At 40.0% G+C, this 26,236-nt stretch overlaps 3 long non-coding RNA genes across 4 annotated transcripts in view; 2 read left to right on the top strand and 1 right to left on the bottom strand.

Moving 5' to 3' along the window:
- The window catches only part of LOC134472820 (uncharacterized), a 39,582-nt gene extending 24,013 nt beyond the window's left edge, over positions 1 to 15,569 (bottom strand). The window contains exon 1 of the long non-coding RNA XR_010042798.1: positions 14,286 to 15,569. This is a non-coding gene — a long non-coding RNA (uncharacterized LOC134472820). The remainder of the gene's footprint in view (positions 1 to 14,285) is intronic.
- LOC111758242 (uncharacterized) lies at positions 6,168 to 11,933 on the top strand. Of its 2 annotated transcripts, XR_002792445.2 has the most exons (4): positions 6,168 to 6,371; positions 6,765 to 6,923; positions 7,481 to 7,688; positions 11,226 to 11,933. It is a non-coding gene; the product is annotated as an uncharacterized LOC111758242 (long non-coding RNA). The 2 variants fall into 2 exon arrangements; XR_002792446.2 differs by lacking the exons at positions 7,481 to 7,688; positions 11,226 to 11,933 and adding an exon at positions 7,082 to 7,381 and having other exon boundaries at positions 6,181 to 6,371.
- Positions 15,570 to 17,945: 2,376 nt separating the features above from the next.
- On the top strand, positions 17,946 to 23,910 carry LOC134472819 (uncharacterized). The gene is made up of 2 exons (XR_010042797.1): positions 17,946 to 18,821; positions 22,420 to 23,910. It is a non-coding gene; the product is annotated as an uncharacterized LOC134472819 (long non-coding RNA).
- The last annotated feature ends 2,326 nt before the right edge of the window (positions 23,911 to 26,236 follow it).

Raw genomic sequence — 26,236 nt, 5'->3', positions numbered from 1 at the left:
AATCTAAATGGACCAAAGATCTGAAAATTAAAACAGAAACACTATATCTGTTGGAAGACAAAGTAGGTAAAAAATCTTGAAGATATATCGTTAGGTAGAGAATTCAAGAAGAGGAATCAAATGGTATGGGAAATACTTCCCAGAATCAATAACTAGTATCACGTCTTATTAAAAAGTTCTACATATCAAAAGAAATCTACAGCATAGTGAAAAGAAAACCCATAAACTGGGAAGAAATCGTAGTGAACTGTCCCTCAGACAAAGGACTTTTGTCTAAAACATATAAAGAATTAAAACAATCAAACCCATGAAATTCAAAAACCCAGTCCAAAAAATGGGCATCTGAGATGAATACACAGTTTTCAGATGAAGAAATACAAATGGCAAATACATACAGGAAAAAATAGTCATCATCATTAGTCCTTAGAGAAATTCAAATTAAAACCACACTGAGATTTCATCTCATTCCAGAAAGAATGGCCAGGGTCAAGAAAACTACCAAAAAATGCTGGAGAGGCTGTGGGGAAAAAGGAATTCTCCTGCAATGTTGGTGGGAGGGCAGACTGGTGAAACCATGGTAGGGGTCAGTCTCGACATTCCTCAAAAATTAGGAATCGGAAGTCCCATTTAACCTAACTATTCCACTTCTAGGTATATTCCCAGGGAAATGAAACTATCATATCACAGTGATATATATTCTGCCATGTTTATAGCAGCATAGTTTGTAATAGCCAGATCTTGGAAGTGTCCATCAACTGAGGAATGGATAAAAAAGTTGTGGTTATTTTTATACTATAAAGTACTACTCAGCTATAAAGAATGATAACATTAAGATATTTATAAATAAATGGACACAACTTGAGACCATACTCATAAGTGAAATAAATCAAACTCACATGTATAAATACCGTATGGTCTTCCTAGTGTAAGAAATAGTAAGAGTGCATAAGATTTTATGGTTATCATGATTCCCCATTACATTGCTTTGAAGTCTTATAACGTTTTCATTGATTAGTTGAAACAGTTTTATTCTGTTTTGTTTGATTTTACTATCTGTGATTGTATGAACAGCTATTTTGAAGAAAACAAAACATTATGATATCCACTGATGAGTTAATATCATCTTGCTTGGAAGTCCTATCATGCTTTTGTTTTTCTGTTTCCATTGGTACTATTATGTTGCATCTTACTGGATTTTAAATATGCGTGATAATATAAACTAATTTTTTTGGACAATGAGACAATATAGTAGCCGTTGTTCATTCTCTATTACTTGGTTCTGCATGCCCTGTAATACTTTCATTCTCTTTAATGGTTTTAAACTATTTTGTTACGTTTGATACTATTGTATGTGAAGGTGTGCTCAACTATTTCAAAGAAAGAGACATAATGGTACTACTGTTAATATCATGTTGTCTAGTGGTGAAGTACAGTGTTGCTTACATTGTTCTGTTCTGTTTTGTCTTAGTATCTTTTTAAAAATTTTAAAAAGAAACCAAAACAGCTGGTCCATGGATATAGCTCAGTATATAAGGACCTTCCTGGCAAATACAAGACTCTGAGTTTGGCTACAGGTAGAAAAAAAAAGAAACCACAAGAAGTTCAGGGGCCGGGGATTTAACTCAGCGGCATAAGCACCTGCCTTGCAAGCAGGCAGTCGTGAGTTTGATCCCTGGTACCGATAAAAAGGCAAAAAGGCAAAAAAATGTTCATAAACACGTGGAAATTAAATGACACCAAGCTGAATACCCAGTGAGTCAAAGATGGAATTTAAAAAGAAATTAGACAGCTTCTACAATTAAATGATAATGGCAATACAACATACCAGAATTTATGAGACACAGTGAAAACAGTCCTAAGAGGAAAATTTATAGCACTGAAAACCCACATCAGGAAAACAGAGTAAGCTCACAGAGAAAACATAATGCTGAACATCTAGCTTAAGGAAAAACAAGAGCGTGTCAGATTTAAGATCACATGAAGTAAGAAACTTTCAGTCAGAACAGAAATTAATGCAATGGAGACTAAGAAAACAATGCAAAGAATCAATGAATGCAAAAATTGGCTCTTTGAAATATTAAACAGGGTGGAAAAATCCATAGCCAGAGTAATCAAAAGAAAGAAGGAAAAGTCTCAAATCCATGCAATTAGGAAGGAAAATGGTGAAGTGGCAACTGATCTCCCAGAATACATACCTCTTTCAACAGCTTACATGCCAGTAAAATGGAAAATGGAGTAGAAATACACAGATTTCTTGATATAGCAATTACCAAAGCTGAATCAACAAGATATGAATATTAAATAAATCAATTTCAGTTGATTAAATTGAAGATGTAATTAAAGACCTACAAATAAATAAATCTGAAAGCCCATATGGTTCACACTGAATTGTATAAAAAAATTAGAGAGGACCTAATGCCACTGTTTCTCAAACTCTTTAATGTTCTTTTCAGGTAGATATTATCAGAAACTCTTCTCTTTGCAGTTTGCTGTTGGTTATCTCTAACAGCAGAAGTTTCTAGCCCAACTGATCTACAACATTTATGATAAAAACAGGAATATAGAACAAGTAACTCAATAAGATGCCTAAAAAGGATGTAACTCCTAAAAATCTATCTGGCAGTCAATAAAGTGGAGAAAGTGTCCAGGAAGCAACTCAGAAACCAAATGGTCAAATGTTTGGAGAAATCAAAGAAGAAAATGCATACCATGTTCAGTGAGCTCAAACAGGATGTAAACAAGCTGAACATTTTAATTAATAAGACATTTGGCAGCCTTCAAGAAGACACAGACAGCTGACTGAATGCCACAAGACAATTCAGAATATGAATTAATGACCTAGGAAATAATTGATGGTTGTAAAAATGAAGAAAGCACAGTTCCTGGAAATGAAAAGCACAGCTGAGCACCGTGCCAGAATACATGACCAATTAGAAGAGAAAGTACCAGAACTTCAGGACAGGAAGGGTGTAGTAGATATCTCAGGGATTCTTCTTGTAACAAAAGAAATGATGAAAAATCGATCTTAGAGTTCATCAATGACTCTAAAGACACAAACTGAGCAGTACAGAAGTCAATAAAAGACTGAAGAAACAAAGGAAAGTTCTAAACATTTTTCCCCAAAATTATTGCAGAAAATTTTCAAATCTAGACACTGAAATGAACATCCAGATAATGAGGCATTTAAAACCCCAAGGAGATACGTTCACAAAGGAATCTCTCCACAACACATTATAGAAAAAATCAAAGAAAATCAGAACAAAGAAAGAATACTAAAAACCCCTAGAGAGAAATATCAAGTAACTTCAAAAGATAAACCTATCAGAACAACAGCAGATTTCTTAAAATAAATTTTAAAGCCAGGAGAGGCTAGAGGAGTTATCAAGTTCAAAAGCATTTCAATGCACATTATAATATCCTACCAAAATATATTTCCATGTTTAGGAAAAAATACAGAAGTTCCATGACAAGGAGTCATTAAGGGAATTCATGACCAGCAAACCAGCAACACAAGAAATTAAAAATAAATCAAAAGGGAAAAAATAAATGGATTAGTGACACAAAAAGAAACAATGATGGGCAATAGTTGGCATCATTCAGTGATAACTCACAATGTAAATAGTTTATAGATAATACTTTAAGAACAAAAGACCACAAGGTCAGAAATTGTCGATATTCAAAATTTGAGCCAGGTGTTGGAGCAACTGCCTATAAAACAGCATTTGAGAGGCTGAGGCAGTAGGGTCACTGCAAGTTCTAAGTCATCCTAGACCACAAAATGAGTTCCAGGCCAACCTGAACTGCACAGCAAAATCTTATATCAACAAAGACCAAAAAATTCATAATTCAAGTATGAATGAAAACAGTAAAAAATACACATAGCAACATGCTCCAACCAGAATTGGGAGTTGGAAAAACTAATTCAAGCAATGAATTTTTAAAAATGTGTAAACAACTAGAATTTTCATTTTGAGTGCTAAAATTTTTGGATGGAGGTGGCAGTTACCATAATGTGCGCCCCCAGAAAATTCCAAAAGAAATTTGTTCTGCACAGTTTAACTTTGTAAAATAGTTTTCCGTTTTATTAAGAAAAGCAAGACAATTGTAGATAAGTCTTCTGATCTTTTTAGAGTAGAACTGCTTGACTTACTTTAAATGGCATTTAGGATGTCAGGTGTTTGTCTTTTATTACAAGAAATTCAAAATTTTTCCTTTGATCCAAATAAGTGGATGAAAATACTCAAAGTGTTATTGAGTTATCCTCAGCAAGTATACTCACTTGCTGAGTGAAGGATTTGATGACACCCATATTTCTTCACCGTGAAGCTAATAATCTGCCTACTGAGGGACCATGGTGAGAGATAAGACCTTACAAATCTTTGTTGGTCGTGGGCATGGAGTCCAGAGCCTCCAGTAAGCTCAGGTAAATGTACTCACCCTGACTGACAGCCTTAGTGTTTTCCAATATTTTTCAAAATAATCTTCTTAATTTCTCCAAGTAGCCCCAAAACCCAAATGGAATTATAGGAATGTGCCAGTCTACCCAGCTGGCTTTAGGCTTTTATATAGACAATAAAAGTTGGTGTAATTCTCAGGGTCTGCAAAGCAAAGGAATTAACACAGGACACATAATTTACAGCAATATTTTATCATATGCACCCAAAGTTTCAAATGAAAAACTATGCAGGAGATCCATCCACACACTAGACATGCATAGAACCCAGCTAAGGGCTGGGTCTCACAGCAATGCTCTCCACCTGTCCAGTTATATACCTAGAGCCCATGACAGAGTCCACTCATATCCAGCTAATGCTTAGAGGACATGACAATACATCATACAAGTCTGCATCAAGGATCTGCACTCAGTAGCCCAAAGATCAGTGGTGGAAACCAGAAAGACTTACCCAGAAGGGTGAAGGACCAATGCCAGCAGATGTGGGCCTCTGCACTGGAGCCAGGAAGCCACACTGAGTGGAAAGACCCAGTTCCCTTGAAAAGAACCACAGCTGTCCTCAGTGACAGGGAGGACAGGAGCTCCTCTAACAATGAGGACAAGTGAGTTCGTATCAGGAAATCCAGTGTGAAAACCTTCACCAGGAGAAAAACAGCATCTTCCCCTTTAGTTCTGCTTTGATGTTGTTGGTAGTAATCCTCAGTTAGGTGTGCCGCACCCAGAGCCATGCAACTCAGTTCAGCTGGAAGTTTCAAGTGGTCCATTCCTGAGTCCAGCACAAGTGCACTCTCTCACATGGTGTGGACTGAGGTGCTGGGCTGTGTCTTTTCCCTATCATTGACAAGGTCACACTGATTGTATTTGGCCTTCAAACAAGGAAAAGACTATGTGCAGAAAGGTTGCACCTTCCTCATATTGAGAAAAGGCGAAGAACCATATGGGAGAGAGGATGGGAAGGGATTCCAAGTGGCCACAGGAAGGTATCACATGCTATAAATGTGTGTTCTTTATCATCACTGGAGTGATAGTTTCCAGATATTTCAAACAATTTCTGTCTTACAGTCACCACACACTATCCTCAATCTTCTCTACCATGTTATCTTGAAAATAAAAACTACACAGACACACACACACACACACACACACACACACACAAACACACACGCACACACTCAAAATCTGACTGTCCTAATCTGCCTATTGCTGCTTTGCTTGCCATAACAGAACAGCAATCAGCCAAGAGAATGGTGAGGAATCATCTTGTGCACCACACAGGTCATCGCCAAGGTAATCATCAGTGAGGGCAGGTTCCCCTTAGCTTATTCTAGTTTTGGAAATCACAGCTGTATATTTACCCCTGTATTTCAGGTACAGGACAGATCTGGCACCTCGTATATTTTGCAGGTTCCCTGAAGCACTTTTTGCTTAGGCTTACCTCATCACAAACAGATCTCAACTTCACATCCGCATGGACAAAAGATGCAGGCTAAGAAACATGAATTTTCCCCTCCCAGAGAGTGATCTGCACATATCTCTGTATCCTGGGGACCACAGTCCTGTCTGGAATGGGCACGGCCCTAAACACTGTGTCCCTTATGGAGACACAGGTTTTCCAAGAATTCCTTGTACCCACTGCTGCACACAGCATGGACTGTAGCTCTATTGTTTTCCTCCAAATACAGAAGAGATTTTGTACCACTGGGCTCACATGAGAAGCCTCCCCCCATGCTCTTCACTCTTTCTGCACCACTGCACCCACCAGGGAATTTTCATTTTGCCCCAGGGAGGACATTCCCTGGCAAGTCTCACATAAAATCTGGCTCTAGCTTTGCCTTACCTGATTAGGATGCTTCAGTCCCAATTCTCATAATGAGGCTCCCTCTTCAGCTCCTGGGGCTGCTACTGCTCTGGATCATTGGTAAGGACACCAGGAGATGAGGAGGGGCATGGAGAGAGGGGGTGAGTTTTGGGGTTCATCTGCTGCCTGGCTAAGTTCAGTACATACATGAGATGCACATCCCTGACTTGAAGCATGGGAGTGTGAGTTTAGATCAGTGAGGGAAGGAAATTCCTGAAGGACTGAGGACCAGGCTTCTCATGAAGATTGCCTCAAAGAATGAGAGGGCTGCCCAGATGAATTCTAGAGGGAACCTTGTGATTAAAAACCTTGGATACAATCTCAAATTTGAAAATTTTCCACTGCACTTTAAAATAAAGATACTAACTTCACTTGATAATGATAAAACAGAAATCTATCAAAATGGCTCATAATGTTCCTTCCTGATATTTCACTTCTCCTTCATCATTTTAGGATCCACAGGAGATGTTGTCATGACCCAGACCCCACTCTCTGTGTCTGTGGCCCTGGAGAGCTGACCTCCATCTCCTGCAGGTTCAATCAGAGCCTCCTACATAGTGATGGAAACACCTATTTGAATTGGGTGGTGCACAAGCCAGGCCAGGCTCCAAGGTATATAATTTTTCTGTTTTCCAAAAAGTTATCCTGGACCCAAGACAGGTTCAGTGGCAGTGGGTCAGGAACAGATTTCACACTGAATATCAGCAGGGTGGAGGCTGAGGATGATGGGGTTTATTATTGTATGCAAGATTTATATATTCATCCCACAGTGCTAGAGCACCAAACACAAAGCTCCCTGCCTGGGGAGACCCACAGCACAGGCTGCTCTGCATGAGAGGAAGAGACTGAAGAATCAGAACAATAAGTTGCAGCTGAGGCCTCTGCCCAGGCCTGAGAGTGAGGAAAACAGCAGAGCAGCCAAGACCTGTGCTCTGCTGAGGCCTCTGACACAGAGAGAAGGCTGAAACTCTCTTCCAGGGGTTCCTTTGAGCCCTCAAATTTCTGGGTATTTTTTTTAAAGAAAATGGATAAAGCCAAACAAGACACACAATAAATTTAGCCTAAAATGACTATTAAATTGTAGTGTCTTATGATTTATAATCGATATTGCACCTTCTTTATACCACATGATAATCCAATGGGTATATTGGTGACCATGCTTCTCTCAGCCTGTCTGCAGCTCCTGGAGAGCTTCCTGCATCTCAGAATAGCAAAGTTGAGGGCTGGCAATAGTGAGCTCCTGAGACTCCATGGATCATCGAGAAGTGATGCTTCTTGAAGGGATCTTAGTCTTACTGACTCCATGGTGATTAAAGATCCTGGCTAAAAGAAACTTTAGTCCTGTGACATCTCTCTCATCAATGTAGCAAGGCAAAGGTGAGCATCTAAATTGTGACTCTGCCTCATCACATATTGGGGTTGACATGAGAGAAGTTGAATGATCCTTATTTTGTCGCCATCCTTTCCTGCTTCCTGGTATCCCCTCCGCCTGGGTAGCACTTACACTCTCCTATACACCGGGTCATCAAGCCAGGATCAAGAAAATAAGTATGTGATTTAATAGGTAGAACATTAAACACTTTGTGGAATGTTTTTAGGTCTAAGCTTGTATTGTCATATGTTATGTTTATTAATGTGCACTTGCTGTACTTCTATGTACAGTGTGGGTAGTTGGCATTATGTACATAACACATTTTAATTATTTTTAATTCCTCTTGCAACCTTTATCTTCTCTTCCCTGTCTCTCTAGTTTCCCTATCAATTTGCAGAGCATTTAGCAGCTTATTTTGTATTATCTGTCTTATTTTGCTATTTAATCTATTAATACTTTGGATTTCACATCTAAGAGAAACAATGGGATATGTATGGTTGTGTGTTGATATATTTCATCTAACATAAGGGTCTCAAGCTGCATTCATTTTCGTACAAATGACTCATTCATTTTTATGGCTTGGGAGTACTCCACTGTGTAAGTACATTTCTTTATATCCATTCATCTGTCCATAGTTATGAGCTGCATCCAATATTGAGTGCTTATAAGTTGTGCTGCTCTGAACATGGCTGTGAATGAATCATTGTAATTAGATGTCCTGAACCCTTTGTGGAAAATAACTAGAACCAGAAGAGTGGAGTCAAGCTGAATTTCTATTTTTAGGTTTTTGCAGGCTCTGCATATAGAGATCCATGCTGGTTGTACTAGTTTCCATCTCTACCAACCAAACAGAAGAGTGTATTTTTCCCCACAGCCTCACCAATATTTCGTGCTATTTGATTTCTATAGGGTGGCCATTTTTCCTGTGAGAAAATGTAACCTCACTGTTGCTTTAATTTGCATTTTTCTCAGAGCTGGTAATACTGAAAATTTCTTTATATATTTACCATTTATTCTTCTTCTTCTAATAACTTATTGTTCTTCTTCTAAAAACTTATTATTCTTTTTCTAAAAACTCTCTGGCCCTTTCATTTACCCATTTTTGATTGACTCTTATTTAGGAGGTCTGTTTATTTTAGAGTTCTTTACATGTTGTCAGCATTAATCTCCTTCCTAATGAGCATGGGGCAAAGAATTCTCCTCGTTCTACATTTTGTTTTTTCACTCTTTCAGCTGCATCTTTAACTACACAGAAGCATTTTAATTTAATATAATTTAATTTGTTGTTTCTTGATGTTATTTCTGGTACACTGGGGTTCTGTTCAAAAAGGCTTTATTTATTCTTATGCCCTCAAAATTTTATCTATATTATTATCTACCTGAAGATTAAGTGCTTCTGTATTAAAGTCCAGGCTTTTGATTCATATTTATTATATTTTACTGTATGATGAGAAATACAGGTTTAGGCTGAATATTCTCACTGTGTAGCCAGTTTTCCTAATGCTATCTGTTAAACAGGCTGTCTTTCCACCAAGCACAGATATTTGAGGAAGCTCTGTACATTTAATCTGTCCAATTATTGAAAACAGGCTCACACAGAACAGTTTTTGTGCAAGATCCTTTCTGTTGTCTTCCTCACATGCTCTTCTAGTCATAAGAATCCAACCTCACACACAACCCTACCCCAGCCAAGTACAGAACACAAACCATTCTCCATGTTACACAAAACCCAGTGTCTAATGTGGGCTAATGATCTTGTGATATCCGCTTATACTCCTGCTCTCAACCCAGCACCTGATCACAACGGTCATGATTAAATGCTCCACTTCCAGATACCACCTTATAAGTGAAAGAGCCACCACACTTTCATCAGGGTCAGAGTCACAATGGGGAGCCTGATGAGCAGGGGCAATGGCACCTGGCAAGGAAGTGAGGAGGAGAAGAATTCAGCAATCCATGGGTAAAAAGCAGGCCAAGGGAACAGACATTGGGAGAAAGCAGGTCTGGTAAGATGTACAGTTAGTCAGTAGAGAGCAGGCAGGGCAGACCACACAGGAACTCTTTGCAGAGCTCAGAAAAGTCCCAATTCCAAGACTGCAGGTTTAGCTCAGTGGCAGAGTGCTTCATTAGGATCCTGAGAGCCTGGCTTCACTCTTAAATATCCACAAACAGAAGAAACAGATAGAAGAAAGCTCCCATCTTCATCCATCACCAGACCAGTCTCCTCTGAATCTGTGGACATGGATCAGGACATGAGGAGTGTTCAGGGTTCTATACCAGATTCGAAACTCAGCAGCCAAGGATGGCAACCAGGCTTGGGTCTTGGGGACCACAGCAATAAATCACTGAAAACTTTAAGAACATAGCTGATTTCATGTATTTCTTTATTTTGGGTGAATTATTTTTATTATCATTATTTTGTGTTTCATATGAGAGATGGATCATTCATACATTCAAATGAAAAATCACAGCATTGGGGACAATTCCTTGACTTACACAGGATGGCTAAGATGAACAGCTGGGGATGTCATGCTGCATCTGATGAGATCTCCTCCACACCTCCTCCATTGGGAAGAAAACCTCTGGCCAGAGAAAGATACCCTCAAGCATTCACGCATCAGGATTGTTAAGTTTTTTGCCAGCAAATGAAGACTTCAGCTCTTGAAATGCTCTAATCAGCTCTCAGACAGGTTCAGGACCTTCACATCACCCGAGGCTTAGGAAGTCCACAAATCAAGTGACATTAGGGCTCATTGTTGGGAGACCACACTCTGTCCACTGATGAGATTTTGCACATGAGCTCAGGTCCATATTCCAGTCTCACCATTTAACACTGTGTATGCACTGTCTCCAATTGTAGAGCAAAATACCATGTAGATCTTACTTTTGCATTGTCTACGAAATTATAGTTAAGACTATTACTCAACTCAGTTCTTAACACTCCCATGCAATTCCCTGAGAGAAACATGATCCTCAAAATTTTGCACTACAAAAACAATGAGCCAGATTTAAGAACAGGAATTCTTCCACAAATGAGAAATCTATAACATAATACTTTACTTTCTTTGCACTGGGGTCCAAGAAGCTCAGTGTTAGAGCATATCCACGGTCATGGGACTTTTTTTCCTTTTAGGATAGTTATGTAGTATTAAAATTTATGTTTATGAAAAGTAAACATTTCAGGACATATTTCTATTGATTTTGATACATACATACACACACACACACACACACACACACACACACACACACACACATACATCTTCAAAAACCTATTTGGTCTTTAGAGCAGGTCCAGCATCCTTAGACATTCCAGGGTGCACTCTGTTCACTCACCACAAACACACCTAAGACTCACTGCTTGCCTACCCCTGCATAAACTCTCTGGATGTTTCACATGTTCATATGCAGCTTTCCTGTAATGAGAACATCACAAACTATTTGAATTGTTGTTTTTCTCTATAGAAAAGGTTGTTTTAAGCTTTGTAGAATATATATCAATTATCCTTGTTTTCATAATTCTGTGGGTTTCTCAAGTGTAGGTGAAGCTCTCATCTTGGTGCATCCCCATTACATCTGTGCATGGCACCGCCCACATCACCAGGTGCTTTACCTGATACCATTCAACATGTCTGTTATCGCAGTAAACACCTGCATACCAAGCAAGTAAAGAAAGGCCACTTCATAGAGAGACAACTTGAAGATCCAGTGCAGAACTTCAACAATTACAAGTGGTCCATGAGACTCATCTTCATCGCTTCTATGCTTCAAAGTACAGTCAGTGCTTATTTCCATTTGAAAGTGGATGCATGAATGGAATTAGTTAGCACATTGCAAGTTTTTCTTCTTCAGAAACAGACTTCTTTTAATTTGAAATTAACTGACTGTGAAGTAGAATATCTGGGGAACCCTTAATTCCTGTGGACTGAGGATCTTCAGTGCTGACATCTGGAAAGCACACAAAGAGGCAGCACACACAGGAGCAGCCTAGAGAGGGGCCGGGAGATAAAATTCTGACAGATGGAAAGGTAAGGGACACAGTCTCAGGCACACCTCTAGGAGCTGAAGAATCACAGATTCCCTTCTAGATCATCCAGAGTGAGTTCATCCTGACAGCATCCTGGCTCTATCACACTAAGGACTGAGATGTACTTATGACCTCCAGAACTGTAAAATGATGACTTTTGAATGTTCAAGACATAATTGCATACAAAGTCTTACTGTACAAATAAAAAAGTAATGTGAATGTCTTTACTGAGTTTTCCTGTAAGACTCTTCCATAATAAAGGATGTAAGGGACACCAATCATTTAATTTTCTGCTGAACGCTGTCACCTTTCTTATCAGGAGGAATGGGCAGACTCTTTATGTAGACAAAGAGAGTGCAACTCCTGTGTCACATGGTAAGCAAATAGCAAGACAGACACTAAAATGAGTTTGTCCTCCAGGGTGAGTCACATATGGAGAATCACTACAACATTCTTGACAGTCATTATGTGCCATATCTTCAAATTAGAAGTTAATGATGGCAACAGTGAAATCTCTTCCAGACCCACATTCAATGAACTGAAGAGAGACCCCAAACTCTAAGCTATCTGTGCAGTGAGCCAACAGTTTCTGATGGAACCAGGATGAGTGGCTGACCTGCTTGATCCTAGCCTGGGCAACACAGTGAACTCAAGGCCAGCCTAAACTACAAAGTGAGAACCTGACTCAAATGCCCCAAACAAAAATAGATTTTAAAGGACTCACTTCCCTAAGAACAATTTTAATTAACTTAATAAGTGAGTATGTACACATATGCATTTATATATAGCTATGTGTACACATTTATAGGTGTGTATTCACTCATGTGTGTATATAAATACAAATTAATATATAAATACTTATATATGGATACATTTCTGCACATAAATATTTATAATACACACATAAATATGTTAACATGTATTCAGACTTACAGTTAATATCTCCATGTGGAGATAGCTAGGACAGTATATTCACCACCGCCCAGGAACTGCATACTTATTAGCTAAGGCACAATCATTTTCCCCTTCTCCACTTGTCTTCAACAGGACACCTACTTCCCTAGCTAAACTAAGCATTTTTTAAAATCTGCCTTCCAATCCTTTTGAAATCTCCATAAGGGGAGATTAATCACTGGGCCAGGAAGCTTACGGGGGAACACATTTTCTAACATCAAAGTAGTTCACCTGGAAATGACAGTTGCTAGAAATGTTTCCTAGATCCACAGTGTTACTAGCAGAAAGTTGCTCTGATGAGCAGTAATTGTGATGTCGGGGTGGTTTCTCCTACTGGGGAAGAGAACTTTGCACTGTCTTCCAATAGAGACTCAGCCTGTAACAATGGAATCCTTGCTCCCGAGATGGATGCCACTTAGACTTTTTCTCTATTGCTTTTCCCCCAAATACACAGGATTTGGATGAGATGAAATTATTTTCTTCTGTTTCACTTACTGCTGATTCCTGTGAGACAGATGAGGAACAGGGCCTTAAGAGTCCAGACAGGTCCAATAAGTGAACTTTTCCACCTCTTGAAGTATTCAGAAATAACACACACACTCAGAAGGTAAAATCATCCAAGACACTTGGTGCACACTTGTAACCACAACACAGTGGTGGCTGAGGCAGGAGAATAGACAGTTGGAGATGAAGCTGGGCGAGTGAACAGCACAGTGAGATGCAGTCTCAAAATCTGGGAAATGAAACAGACTGGTGTGGCTAATTGTGAATGTCCCAGGCTTAAGCCCCAATGCACAAACACACACACACACACACACACACACACACACACACACACACACAGAGAGAGAGAGAGAGAGAGAGAGAGAGAGAGAGAGAGAGATGATGATGATGATGATGATGATGATGATGATGATGAGCACATCTAGAGATCCTTTTATTTACAATAAAAGCACACATTACAAAATCCTTATTCGCTTATTTTCCCATAAACTCAGTTTCTCAGATATGTAAGGATACACTGCAGCTCTTGAGCTGTCATAAAGCATACCATGTACTTACAGACTGGTATCAGTATGGCTTCGTTTTCTCATGGTTTTAGGAAAAGTCTGAAAGTGACCCTCTTTCCACAGTGACCATCTTACATAAGTCCAGGAAATATCAGCCACTGATTTTAATTACACTGGCACATTAAAAATCAGATTCAATAGTGCCATTCTAATATTTAGAATGTCCCTTTAAACTATGGACCATGGCTGCTCTGTATCTGTTATAAAAGTAGAAATGAAAAAGATGATTTATGATTACTCAGAAAAGAGTAGCATAATATATTATTCCTTATTCACTTTATATAAAGTCAAGAGAAATTTTTTTCTTAAAAAAGTTTTGATTGAGGGGAAGGAGCAAAGATGGCAGATAGATAACAACTGGCCTCAGATGCTCCCTGAGATAGTCAACTTAGAATTCAACATAATACAGTGTGTGGAGTCCCAAATAGAAGGAGATGAATTCTCTTGTCCCAAGAAGAAATTGAGTTGAGATGAACCAACCAAACATACAATCCCGGTGCTATTATTGGAACAGTAAAGGTTCAGTGTTCCCGCTGCAGCAGGCGACTTACCAAACATCCAGGGTCCCACCACGACTTGCTGAGCTGTCCAAGGTCCCACTGCTTTGACTCACTGGAGGCACACTTACATTGAGTTTGGGGATCGGTGAGCTGAACAGAGAGCTGAGTAGACAGGGTACCTACATCAACCTGTGGTGAGTGACAGGAGGGGAGCCATTGCATACAAAGGGGGCTCCAGCAGATGACATTCTGGGGCTGTGCAGGACTGGCAAGTACAAGGGGCAGCAGTGACTTCAGTCAGTTGTTCTCTTGCCGAACAGGATTGTTGGAGTGAGCTAGGCCTGGGTCACATGATCTGGCTGAGACCCAATAAGTTATCTGAAATCAAGTCCTTACAGTGGTGGTGCACACTAACCACACTAACCCAGTGGAGCCTCAGAAGTTTGACTGACCCAGAGGGGAGGCGGCGCAAAGTAATATGCAGTTCAGGCCACAGCAGCATGACTGACCTAGGCGGAGGCAGCACAGGGTAATACAGTGCAGGCTACAGCAGCTTGACTGACCTGGAGGGGAGGCAGTGCAAAGTAATACAGTGCAGGCCACAGGAGCATGAATGACCCAGAGGGGAAGGGCCAGCATACGCTGTCCCCGTGTGCAACTCACTAGCACACAGCAGTGGGAAGGGTCATCTAATAAGTGCATTTCAGAAGAATTGCAACCAACAAAGAAAGAAACTGGGGCCTCCTGGAAGAAGTAAAAAATATGGGAAGAGGAAGCAACAACAAAAAGTCCCCAGGTCCCAACCCTGAGAACACTGATCCAGGAAGGGTAAATACTAAGGGAAATGAGAACATCAAACATGCAATATCACACACGGTGCCAGTAGACATAAAGAGACATATTCAGGACCTCATAGACGAGTTCAAAAGTGAAATATTTAGCCAAGTAAAGCAAGATGTAAGAAGACTAATAAAAGAGATATTAAGCACCCCTCAAGCAGACACAGATAGAAGAAGGGAAGAACACAAACAAAGGAGAGAACCATTTGATAAAGAACATAAAAAATAGAATATATGAAGCACATTGAAAGAGATTACCAGGAAATTAAAAACTCTATGGAAAGATGCAAATCAGCTTGTAAGAAACTAAGGATAGAGTATCTGAACTGGAGGACAATATTTTAATGTGGGATTATGAAAGGGAAAACTTTTTAAAAATACAAGGAAGCAAGCAATAACAATACAAAGGCTAGAACACAACAAGAGGATCTATAACTTGAGAATAAAGAATGTGAGTTATTCACAGAAATAATTCAGGAAAATTTCCCAAACATAGGAAAAGGATATGATATTCTGATATATGAGGCATACAGAACTATAGCCACATACACCCAAAAGAGAGCTACACCCAGGCATATAATAATCAAGATCCCAGAAATTCAGTATAAGAACAGAATATTAAAAGCTGTTACAGACAAGAAACAGATAACCTATAAAGGAAGGCCCATCAGAACAATGGCAGACTTCTTGACATGAAACATCAAGTTAAGAAGAGCATGGAGCAAAATATTCCAAGTCCTGAAAGAAAATAACCTCCATCCCAGATTGATACACCCTTCTAAACTGTCTCTAGAAATTAATGGAGAAACACGATGCTTCCCAGACAAAGAGAAACTTGGAAGCTCACAAGCACCAATCCAACTCTACAGAGAATACTGAAGGGCATTCTACAGAGAGAGAAAAGTACTAGGATTCCAGGAATAATGAAAGAGAGCCTTCAATGAATGGAGCAGAAAACAGAAGGAAGAAGATAAGCAGACAACTGATGGCAAAAAAAAGCATAACAGAAATGAGGCAGAGAAGATTTTATTCAAAACTGATATGATTGATAATATCAAGTCTGGGAGTCTAAGCAGCTACACTGAAGATGACAAGACTCTACGATACGCATTCTGGTTTGATAAATGCCACTTTTTGAAATTCTATACTATGTACAAAGTTATGTATGTTTTTATTAATACTGTTATGTACTGATATATACAATTATACTAGGTCTAATGATATAGCCAACTCTATTGGAGACAGCAAGAGGCAACACAGGAACCATGGTAGAACTTTTGTACAATGGTCTTATATGTTTCTTTCATTTCATGTGTTTATAGCAATATGTATGTTTTAAATTGCTTTGTTTTGTTTCTCCCTCTAATATAGAAAAGATAGGAATACATGTTAAGAATCATGCATGTTTAGAATCTATAAACAGTTTATGTGAACTTATCTTATGACACATGATGAAATGAACAGATATTTTGAAGAAAAAGAGACACAAAATTTCTCAGTACTGATCCTGGAGTGTCATAATGCGAGACTCAGGAATAATATTATTCTTTGTTCAGAGTGAAATTAGCCTGTTTGGTTTTATTAAATCTCAACATAATTGAAGGTATGGCTGACTGCATGTGAGTGTATAAGACTAATTAATCATGTTTCTAAGTTTTTGTTTGATAGTTGAACAGAAATGCTTCAATCTCACTGTTTGAATCCCCGCTTTATATGATCTACTTTAGTATCTTAAATAACTATTTGTAAGACACAATCATCAACTAGTGATTTCTTACTCTTTTATTTTTTCTATGAAATTATATATGATTTCCACCCATTTTCTGTTTTGTTTAGTCTTTCTTTAAATTATAATTAAAAAAAAAGACACTACAGTACCGTGCTGATTACAGAGTATCATAATGTGAAATCCAGCAATACTATTATTCCTTATTCAGAATGGCATTAACCTGCTTTATTTTGTTTAGTCTAAGCATAAATGAAGATATGGATAACTGCATGTATGTTTAAGTGTATAGGACTGACCACCATGTTACTAAGCTTTTGTTGGACAGTTGAACAGAACTGTTTTCAGTATCGCTATTTGAATTCCCACTTTACATGTTCCATTTTTGTATCTTGAACAACTATTTGTAACATGACAATATGTAAACATCAACAAGTGATTTCTTGCTGTTTATTTTTTCCTCTGAACGTACATATTATTTCTACCTATTTTCGGTTTTGTTTAGCCTTTCTTTAAATAAAATTTTAAAAAGAAGTTTTAATAAATTAGACAAATAGATAGATAGATAGATATCATAATATATAAACGTATATATATATATATATATATATATATATATATCTACAGAGAGAGAGAGAGAAACATGACTAGTGTTGGGAGCCGCGGCCGAGCCCGGTCGCCTTACTTGGCGGACGTGAGGCCTGTAGGAAAGAGCAAAGCCTGAGCTAGATTACCCCTCCCATCGAGTGTGCTAAGATGGCGCTTATCTCCTGCTTGGTAAACAACCCGCCCTGTAAGATCTCCTGCTTCCTGCTTGGTAAACAACCCGCCCTGTAAGATAGTCTGCCTAGCAACAACTGATGTTAGCCAATCAGCCCGCATCGCGCGCTTTGAACTGATTGGCCACTGTTACCCTATAAAAGTAAATGCCTCTCCCGCCACGAGAGAGAAGCACAGAGAAGCACAGAGAAGCACAGAAAGAAGCACGCAAGGAGCTGCGGAGAGCGGACCGGTAGAGGCTTCGGGACAGACTGTAGGAAGAAGCACGCAAGGAGCCGCGGGGAGCGGACCAACAGAGGCTTCGGCCGGGAGGATTCCCGGGGCAGGCTGTACGGAGAAGGAAGATAAAAGAAAAGGTTGTCCACTGCCAGACTTTGTTGTGTGTCCTTCCTGCCGGCCAGGAGTGACACCGACAGACTAGATATTTACTAATTTCCAAATCTACTTATGAAGAATTTTATGTGCACTATATAAGGCATATTTTTTTCCTATTAGTCTTGCCTTCAACAGAGTTACTGGTTGCTAACTGGAAGACAGATATTTTTTCTCCGTACACATTCCGTTCGATTTAGTGCTTTTATGCTATTTAATTTCTAGGTGAAGACAAAGATTGTTTTTCATCTTTTTTCGAGATGATGAGCATTTACCTGGCTAGAAGGACTTCACAGCTCTGCTACTTGATATTAATGATAGAAAAATTTAAAATGAGTTCTTATGAAGAAAGAATTGCGTCTTTCCCTTCAAGGAGGGTAAAGAGCATGAGACTATCCTTCCCAGAGACTGACCTGTAAACCCCTCATATCCTGGGGTCTGCAGTACTGTCTGGATGGACAGAGCCCTGAGCACTGTATCCTTGCTGCAGATGTAGATTTTCCGAGGGAGCCTTGTACCCAATGCTGCACACAGCATGGACTTTAGCTCTATTGTTTCCCCCAGATACAGAGGACGATTTATACCACTGGGCTCACATGAGAAGCCTCCCACAATGCTCTTCACTCTTTCTGCACCACTGCACCCACCAGGGAATTTGCATTTTATCCCCAGGGAGGACCTACCCAGGCAAGTTTCAGATAAAAGCTGGCTCTAGCTGTGCCTTGACTGATCAGGACTCTTCAGTTCAGTTTCTCAAAATGAAGCTACCACTTCAGCTCCTGGGGCTGCTACTGCTCCCGGTACGGATACCGGGAGATGTGGAAGGGCAGGGGACGAGAGGGTGAATTTCTGGATCCCACCGCTCCCTGGGTGAGTTCTGTTCATACATGAGATGTGCAACGCGGACTTGAAGCAGGGCTGTGTGAATTTCCATCAGGGAATTAAGAAGAAAATTTCTAAAGAATCAGGAATAGTCAACTGATAAATATTGTAACAAAGAAAGATATGGATAAGGAGATGAATTCTAGAGGGATTCTCGTTATTAGATATTGGAGTTATCTCAAAATTGAAATGTTCATTGTATATTAAAATACGAAAAAGTTAAGTTTGATATTTGCAAAAAAGAGAAAAGAATAAAAACGCATCATGTTTGTATGTGATGTTGCATTTCTCCTTTATACTTTTAGGATCCACAGGAGATGTTTTGTTGTCCCAGACCCCACTCTCCCTGTCTATCACACCTGGAGAGCTGGCCTCCATCTCCTGCAAGTCCAGTCAGAGCCTCCTGGACAGTGATGGAAACACCTATTTGCATTGGGTTGTCCACAAACCAGGCCAGGCTCCACGAGGAATGATTTATTGGGTTTCCAATTGGGAATCTTGGACTCCAGGGAGATTCAGTGGCAGTGGGTCAGGGACAGATTTCACACTCAAAATCAGCAAAGTGGAACCAGAAGATTCTGGAATTTATTACTGTTATCAAGGTACACATGCTCCTCGCACTGTGCTACAGCCCTGAACACAAACCTCCCTGCCTGAGTAGGCCCAGCTGCCCTCCTGCACTGCTGTCTGGGGAGAAGAACAGTACAGCCTGCCCTGTGTGAGAGGAAGAGGTTGAAGAATCAGAACAGCAAGTTGCAGCTGATGCCTCTGGCTGGGCCTGAGACTGAGGAAAACAGCAGAGCAGCCAAGACCTGTGCTCTGCTGAGGGCTCTGACACGGAGAGAGAAAGATGGAGCTAGATTCCAGAGGATTATAGTGGCTTAAACATTCGGTGTTTTATGAAATTGAAAAAAAAAAAAACTAAACCAAATTAACCATGAATTTAGCTAAAAATAATAACAAGGTAGAAATGGATTCTAAGGTAGATACTTTCTCTTGCACTTTCTCGTATCATGTGAAAATCCAGTGGAATACAATCCCCATGCACTGTCCGTTCAGCCAATCTGGGATTCCCAGGATGCTGTGCCCATTTCAGGATGACAGAATTAAAGGGATCACTTCCGTTATTGCAATGTTAGATATTCTATGACTCTATGGATCACTGGGAAGTGATGCTCATTCATGGCTCTTGGTCTTAGGAGTCCATGGTGAGTAAAGATCCTGGCCTGAAGTAACGGCAGTCCTGTGACATCTGTCTAATCAATGTAGCATGACAAACTTGAGCAACTAAATTGTGATTCGGCCTCATCGTAACCTGGGGATGAGTGATCCCTATTTCGTGATATCCAGGAATACAGCTACCAATCAGGGGTCAAACAAATCCTCACAAAATTTCTCACAGAAATTAGTAGCAGTTTGTCTTGCATTTTATGGCAAATTTTTGCCTCTGTTCCCCATCACCAACACATACGCAATTTTAGTCTCCACAAGGATCTTTGTTTCCAAGATTTTATAGGCAAACAAAACATGCAGAACTAATACTTCCAGCATAAAAGCAGGTACCTCACACCTCCCCCTCATCCTCATGAAAACTGGTAAATCTCAATAGGCTCCACTTCTTCCTTTCTGTGACAACTGCTATCCTCAAACTTATATTTAACATGAGACAAGTGAAGACTGATAATAGGCAGTGTTGACGCCTGTTTGCTCCTCATGGTCTTCCAGACAGCTTACAAAGTAGACACTAAAAATTTCCTCTAATGCCATATTCCAAGTCATCATGTGATTTTATTTCCCCGTGCTAGATTTTTTGAAACATGGGTACATTCTGGTAATATTTTAAAGTAACAAGAAATAGAATTTCTGTCATCCTGGACATGAACTGAGACAGAAAACCAAATCAAACACTGCTTATAATTTGCTATGAAGCCTCCCTCGATGGGAAGGCAGAAAAAGCAACACTGGGAAACAAGGGGAAATAAGGGCTTGCAGTGGAACATATTTCCAATACTGAGATGGCCCCAGACCGCCACTCAACACTTGCATATGTGGGATTCTGGAGCTCTGGGAAGTGATGTGAACTGGAGATGCAAATATAGGGATAGAGGTGAGGTCACCAGGAAATGAGGGGAAGTAGATGAGGACAGACTGGTCCTTAAAAGGCAGCCCAATTCTCAGAAGTCAGGACACAAGGGGAAACACACATTGGAGACTGTAGAGTAGGAGTCACCTGTGGGAAGGAGAGAGAGAGGGGAAAACTGACAGAGACAAGGACAGAAGCAGAGAGACAGAGTGACACTGAGACAGGGGGACACATAGGAAGGATGAGAAATTGAGACCCTAGAGTCAAGATAGTGTTTTAAGAATCTCTTTTTCTTTCACAAATGTATGATTAAAGTGTTGATTGAATTTAGAAATGTCCTTCAGCGCAGGTTGTTATAAATGGCGGAACCACTGTGTCACTTAGAAAATCACAACTCTTTCTGGAAATGGCAAGACTTCCCAAACTGTTTGTAAAACAGATGACTCTTTGCTGCCACCTGTTGGTCAGCTTTTGAAGGACAAGTTTCACGGAAAATTGCTAACATTCCCTTTGTATTCTTTTCAATTTGTTTCTACCACGCTGTTGCTATGGCAAATAGAAAAACCAAATGAACACACAAGATTCAGATGCAGATTTATTTGCACTTATTGTCAATGACAAGGAGTCAATCCCTGTAACAATGTCAGCCACAACGGCTTAGGGAGAAAGATTTTTATGGGGTTACCAAGTGTAAATACAGAGGTAAAGCACTTGGCTGTCTTTGCTTGGTTCTTGCAATACTTATCCCAGTGACCAGCTATGCATCACAGTGACCTGCCTTTTCTAAGAAACTGAAGTAACAGGAACTGTAGCAGGATCTGAGCACAAACAGAAACTCAAGGACACAGGCTTGCAGGGGGCCTGTTTCTGCTCCCCTGCACTCTGCTTTGAAAAGCGCAGATCCCTTTGCAGTATCCCAGAGCACTGAAGCTGTGAAGAGCCCGATGCCTCGCGTGTAGCGTTGTTTTTTTAGAATATAATGTGCAAGTTTACATCCTAGTTGTGCAAATATTGATGAGAAGTGATACAAATACAATGAAGCCCTCATTGACGCTTTTCTCCCCCAGAATCAGAGATTTTCCTCATGTAGTTGGAAGACTCTTAAAATAACTTTTATAAAGCAATGGTTACGTGTTATGTAAGTTTAAAAAAATCTACACAAAAGTGTATGAGGGCGGGGGACACAGCTCAGCTCAGTGGCCCCTTGCCTATGTGACAAGTTCAAAGTCTTGAGTTTAATTTCTGTACCCGCCCACCAAAGCAAACACTTGTGCAAATACTGTAGGGCACCAGTGTAAACTACTATAGAGCCCCAGCTGTTCCTCTTTCTTCCTTGGGATCAGATTTTTCCCAGGCAAGTGGAAGCTTTTTACTTTACAAAGAAATGTGCGCGTGCTGCCCCCTACTGGTCATTCTCATGCACTGCAAATTCCTAGGAAGATCTTTTCTCAGATTTCTTCTTTCAAACATACTGAAATATTTTATTCACCATCCTGTTACCAGGTTAATGACTACAGAAGAGATTGATTATCGCACAACATTGGACCTCTGAGTCACTGGATGACTCGAGTGTACCGTTATTCCTATTTCATCTGTCGGAAACAGCCTCAGAAGGAACATAGTGTGCAAGACCATTTGTTTTCTTCCTTGCGCTGGATCCCCAGGGCTCTTCCCATCATTTGAACGGCACCTCCCATCCTCCTCATCTTCAGTCTATTAGAGCATACGCACCGAAGCTCTGCTGTCTGTGCTCTGACATTATAGGCATGGGATTCTGCTGTCACTGAATATTCTGGCCGCGGAATACAACTACTGACAAAACACACACAAGCACACACCCACAGAGAGAAACTCATACACAAACACACACAATCAGATCGTTCCTCAAATACTACATAGCCACAGTGTAAAATAGCTATAACTGTAGTTATTAAGCAAAATATACTGAAATTTTTAAAAATCAATATTTTACTTTATCTAAAACGTTGCTCTCTTGTGTGAAATCTGTTTTTTCATATTGAAGTTGTTATATTAATTTTGGTATTATTTATTCTTCAATCAAGATGCTAGTCAGATGACCCAAGGAATATTGGCATCCTTCCTTCAATTTTGCCTTAAGATAAATGCTGCATGACCCACACACTAATCTGGCCCAGGAGCTCAAAGCACAGGGATGATTTTACAGAGCTCATAAAGAGGAGACTGCGAGTGATGGGCAGTGCCTTGTCACTGTGTCAGGACTCACCCTGGGGAAGGAAAACTTCTAATGTGAAAACACAGGGTGATTGATGGCAACCCCAGAGACCTTCACAGACACACAAAGTGCATTAGACTGTGGATTGCACTGCCTGGTGAGTGATACAGATTTGGTCATCTGTGTTTGGGAAGGAGACATTTTGCAGAGGAAACAACTGAGCTTCTGACTGAGAAAAACTGTGCCTCCATGTACTGGCTCCCACCTAATTTCAAGCCCACAGAAATGTTACCGACTGCTACAGGCTGAACAAGTCTGGTATCAGCCTCAAGGTCAGAAACCATCCTGAGCTTCGGGGAAAATAAAGTTGAGGCTCGATGAGTCTATACACCACCTCAGCATAAAGTGACTGCTGGCTTGGTGAGATAAATCAACATGGATCTGGACTCTGTCTCTACATAGTCTCTACTAGGGATAGCAGAGACACAACTGGGAGTAGAGTTTTTATCTCTCTATCTACCATGACTTATTTTTTCTTTATTTTTTGATTTTTTTATATGAATGTAAACATGGTTTCCAGTTTTCTTGGGGTAGAGGTTCTGTTCTTTTCATTCTCTGATTTCTGCTCTTTCCTTGCTATCTTTTGCACCACGTTCTGAAAATTGGAGTGATTCTCCTTTGTCTACCAGCCCTGCTTCTAATCTCTTCCTTTCCATCTGTTTCTCTATTTTTTCTACTAACTGCTCTTACATTTTCTCCTCTGAAATTTACATTAATATATTTAGAGTTTATACACTGCATACATTTTTCTATTCGTTTAAGATTTTGTAATATAAGGTGCTGGGAATTTAGCTCAGCGGTGTAAGCGCCTGCCTTGCAAGCAAGCAGTCGTCAGTTTGATCCGTGGTACTGATAAAAAGGAAAAACAGACACACAGACACACAAACACACAAAAATGGTTTTGTAATATAGCCAAAAATCAAGCTCACACAAGTAAAGGTGACAAGTTTGTGGTTACCTCAAGTTGACATTTTGCTAGGCTTTGTCTGACACTACTGTAAATTGTGAATATACCACTTTAGCCAAGGTGACATAATTGTGCTAACCAGCTGTTCTGCCTGGAAAACCAGGGCTGATATTGCATAAGGGGCACTGAAAACATTGTGGACCAGTGTCAAGGGACCAGGAAATGGGTCAAGTAGGCAGAAACTACTAACCTCATTAATTGAATAGCAGGATCTTACAACACACTCACAATGCAAAAGCTGTCTACACCTAGAAGACACTTCTGAGTAGTCATTTCCTAAAGGTTCTAAATAATAGCAGTCAGGATTTCCACCATAGGTGATTTATAAGCATCAACCCAAGAATTAAGCTGAGAAAAATAAAAATAGACAGTGAGAAGACAATTCCACAAGGTGCAACTCCAGATAATCAGTGAAACAAAGGCAAGCCAAGGGGGAAATGGGGTGGGAACATGCAAAAGCCACCTCTCTTGACTGTCTGAAGTGGTAACAACAAAGCAAATCAACAAGAATCTAGATCAAATCAAATCAGAAATAAATTCACAGATAACCCACATATAGTGACCATAATGAAAAACATCCCTAGTTACCCCACAGCAGATACAGATTTAAAATGGAGGAACTTAGGAAAATGAGAGAAGCCATAAAGACCAACATAGATATATAATGGAATTCATAAAAGAGATTCAAGGAGATATTCAGGAGATTGAAACTGCCATTGAAAGTGTAAGCAGCAGAATAAGCCAATCCAGATGCTGCTGTATCATGTGAAGAAGAACAAAATAAGAATGATTACAGTTAGTGGGATAAGCAGGAGATAGCATAAATAACAAAAATGACTGCTCAGAGACACCATGACAGAAAACTTTCCTGCGAAGGAAAAAGAATATGGCGTATGTATGAGTCAGCCATATAGAACTCTAGTTATGACCAACAAATCTACAGCAAGGCACAAGAGGGTCAGGATTCAAGAAATTCAGTTCAAGAATACAATCTGAAAAACTACCAGGGAAAAGGAAAAAGTACCTATACAGGAAACCCATCATAATCACAACTGACTTCTCGACACAAATCCTCAAATCTAGGGCACCTTGGAGTGAAGGACATCAAGCAGCTCACCCCCAAAATTTTCATTCCAAGCTAATAGTCTCTAAAAAACTATCTTTCAAAATTAATGGGGAAATAAGATACTTCCTTGACAAACAACAACTGATGAAATACATGATCACAGAGTTAGAACTCAGGATGTTCTGAAGGACACTCTAGAAAAGATTAAAAACGTATCATGTTTGTATGTGATATTGCATTTCTCCTTTATACTTTTAGGATCCACAGGAGATGTTTTGTTGTCCCAGACCCCACTCTCTCTGTCTATCACACCTGGAGAGCTGGCCTCCATCTCCTGCAAGTCCAGTCAGAGCCTCCTGCAGAGTGATGGAAACACCTATTTGCATTGGGTTGTCCACAAACCAGGCCAGGCTCCAGGAGGAATGAAGCAAAAAAGGAAAGCAGGGAGGAAGAGGCAGGAGAGGGGAGAGAAAAAACCAAAGACAAAAGAAAGGGAAAAATTTGGGATCCAGTTTTATTGTTTGTCACCAAGCCTGCCTGAGCTGCCGTCACTTTCATCCAGAAAGTCCTGAAGAGCACAGCAAACAGGAGCTCCAGTCCCGCCCTGGGCATGGGCCAAGCACCAGAATCCTGGGCCAGAACTCACTCTGTGCAGACTCCTGGGCCCTAAACTAAGCAGGCTCACAAGGGCTCTCTGTGAGTGAAGTGAACAGCAAAGGGACAGTAGAAATGACCCTTCCCACAGCTGCTGTGAAGCGAAAAGAGGGCTCTAAGTACACTGGGGAATAAGTAGATTTTTTTAAAAGACAAGATATCTTTTAAAGTCATGAGTGCAGATCAATACAGCCGAATATCTGTATTTCAACAATGTCTGCTTCAGAAGAATTGCGAATTTTTAACTTTGAAAGTGGTGGATGAGGTGCCCAAATGAAACCCTGCCTGGAGGAAGATACAGCCTTGCAAAATCCTCAAGAATGCTCACAGTTCCTAGGTAAAGAGCCATAGATTACAGTCAGACACGCTAGGTACTAAA

Source organism: Cavia porcellus, unplaced genomic scaffold, assembly GCF_034190915.1.
Source record: "Cavia porcellus strain 051 isolate PalLab524CR breed Dunkin Hartley unplaced genomic scaffold, mCavPor4.1 scaffold_25, whole genome shotgun sequence".
Classification (NCBI taxonomy): domain Eukaryota; kingdom Metazoa; phylum Chordata; class Mammalia; order Rodentia; family Caviidae; genus Cavia; species Cavia porcellus.
The sequence above is the reverse complement of the archived record's forward strand: the minus strand, read 5'-3'. Positions and strand labels throughout refer to the sequence as shown.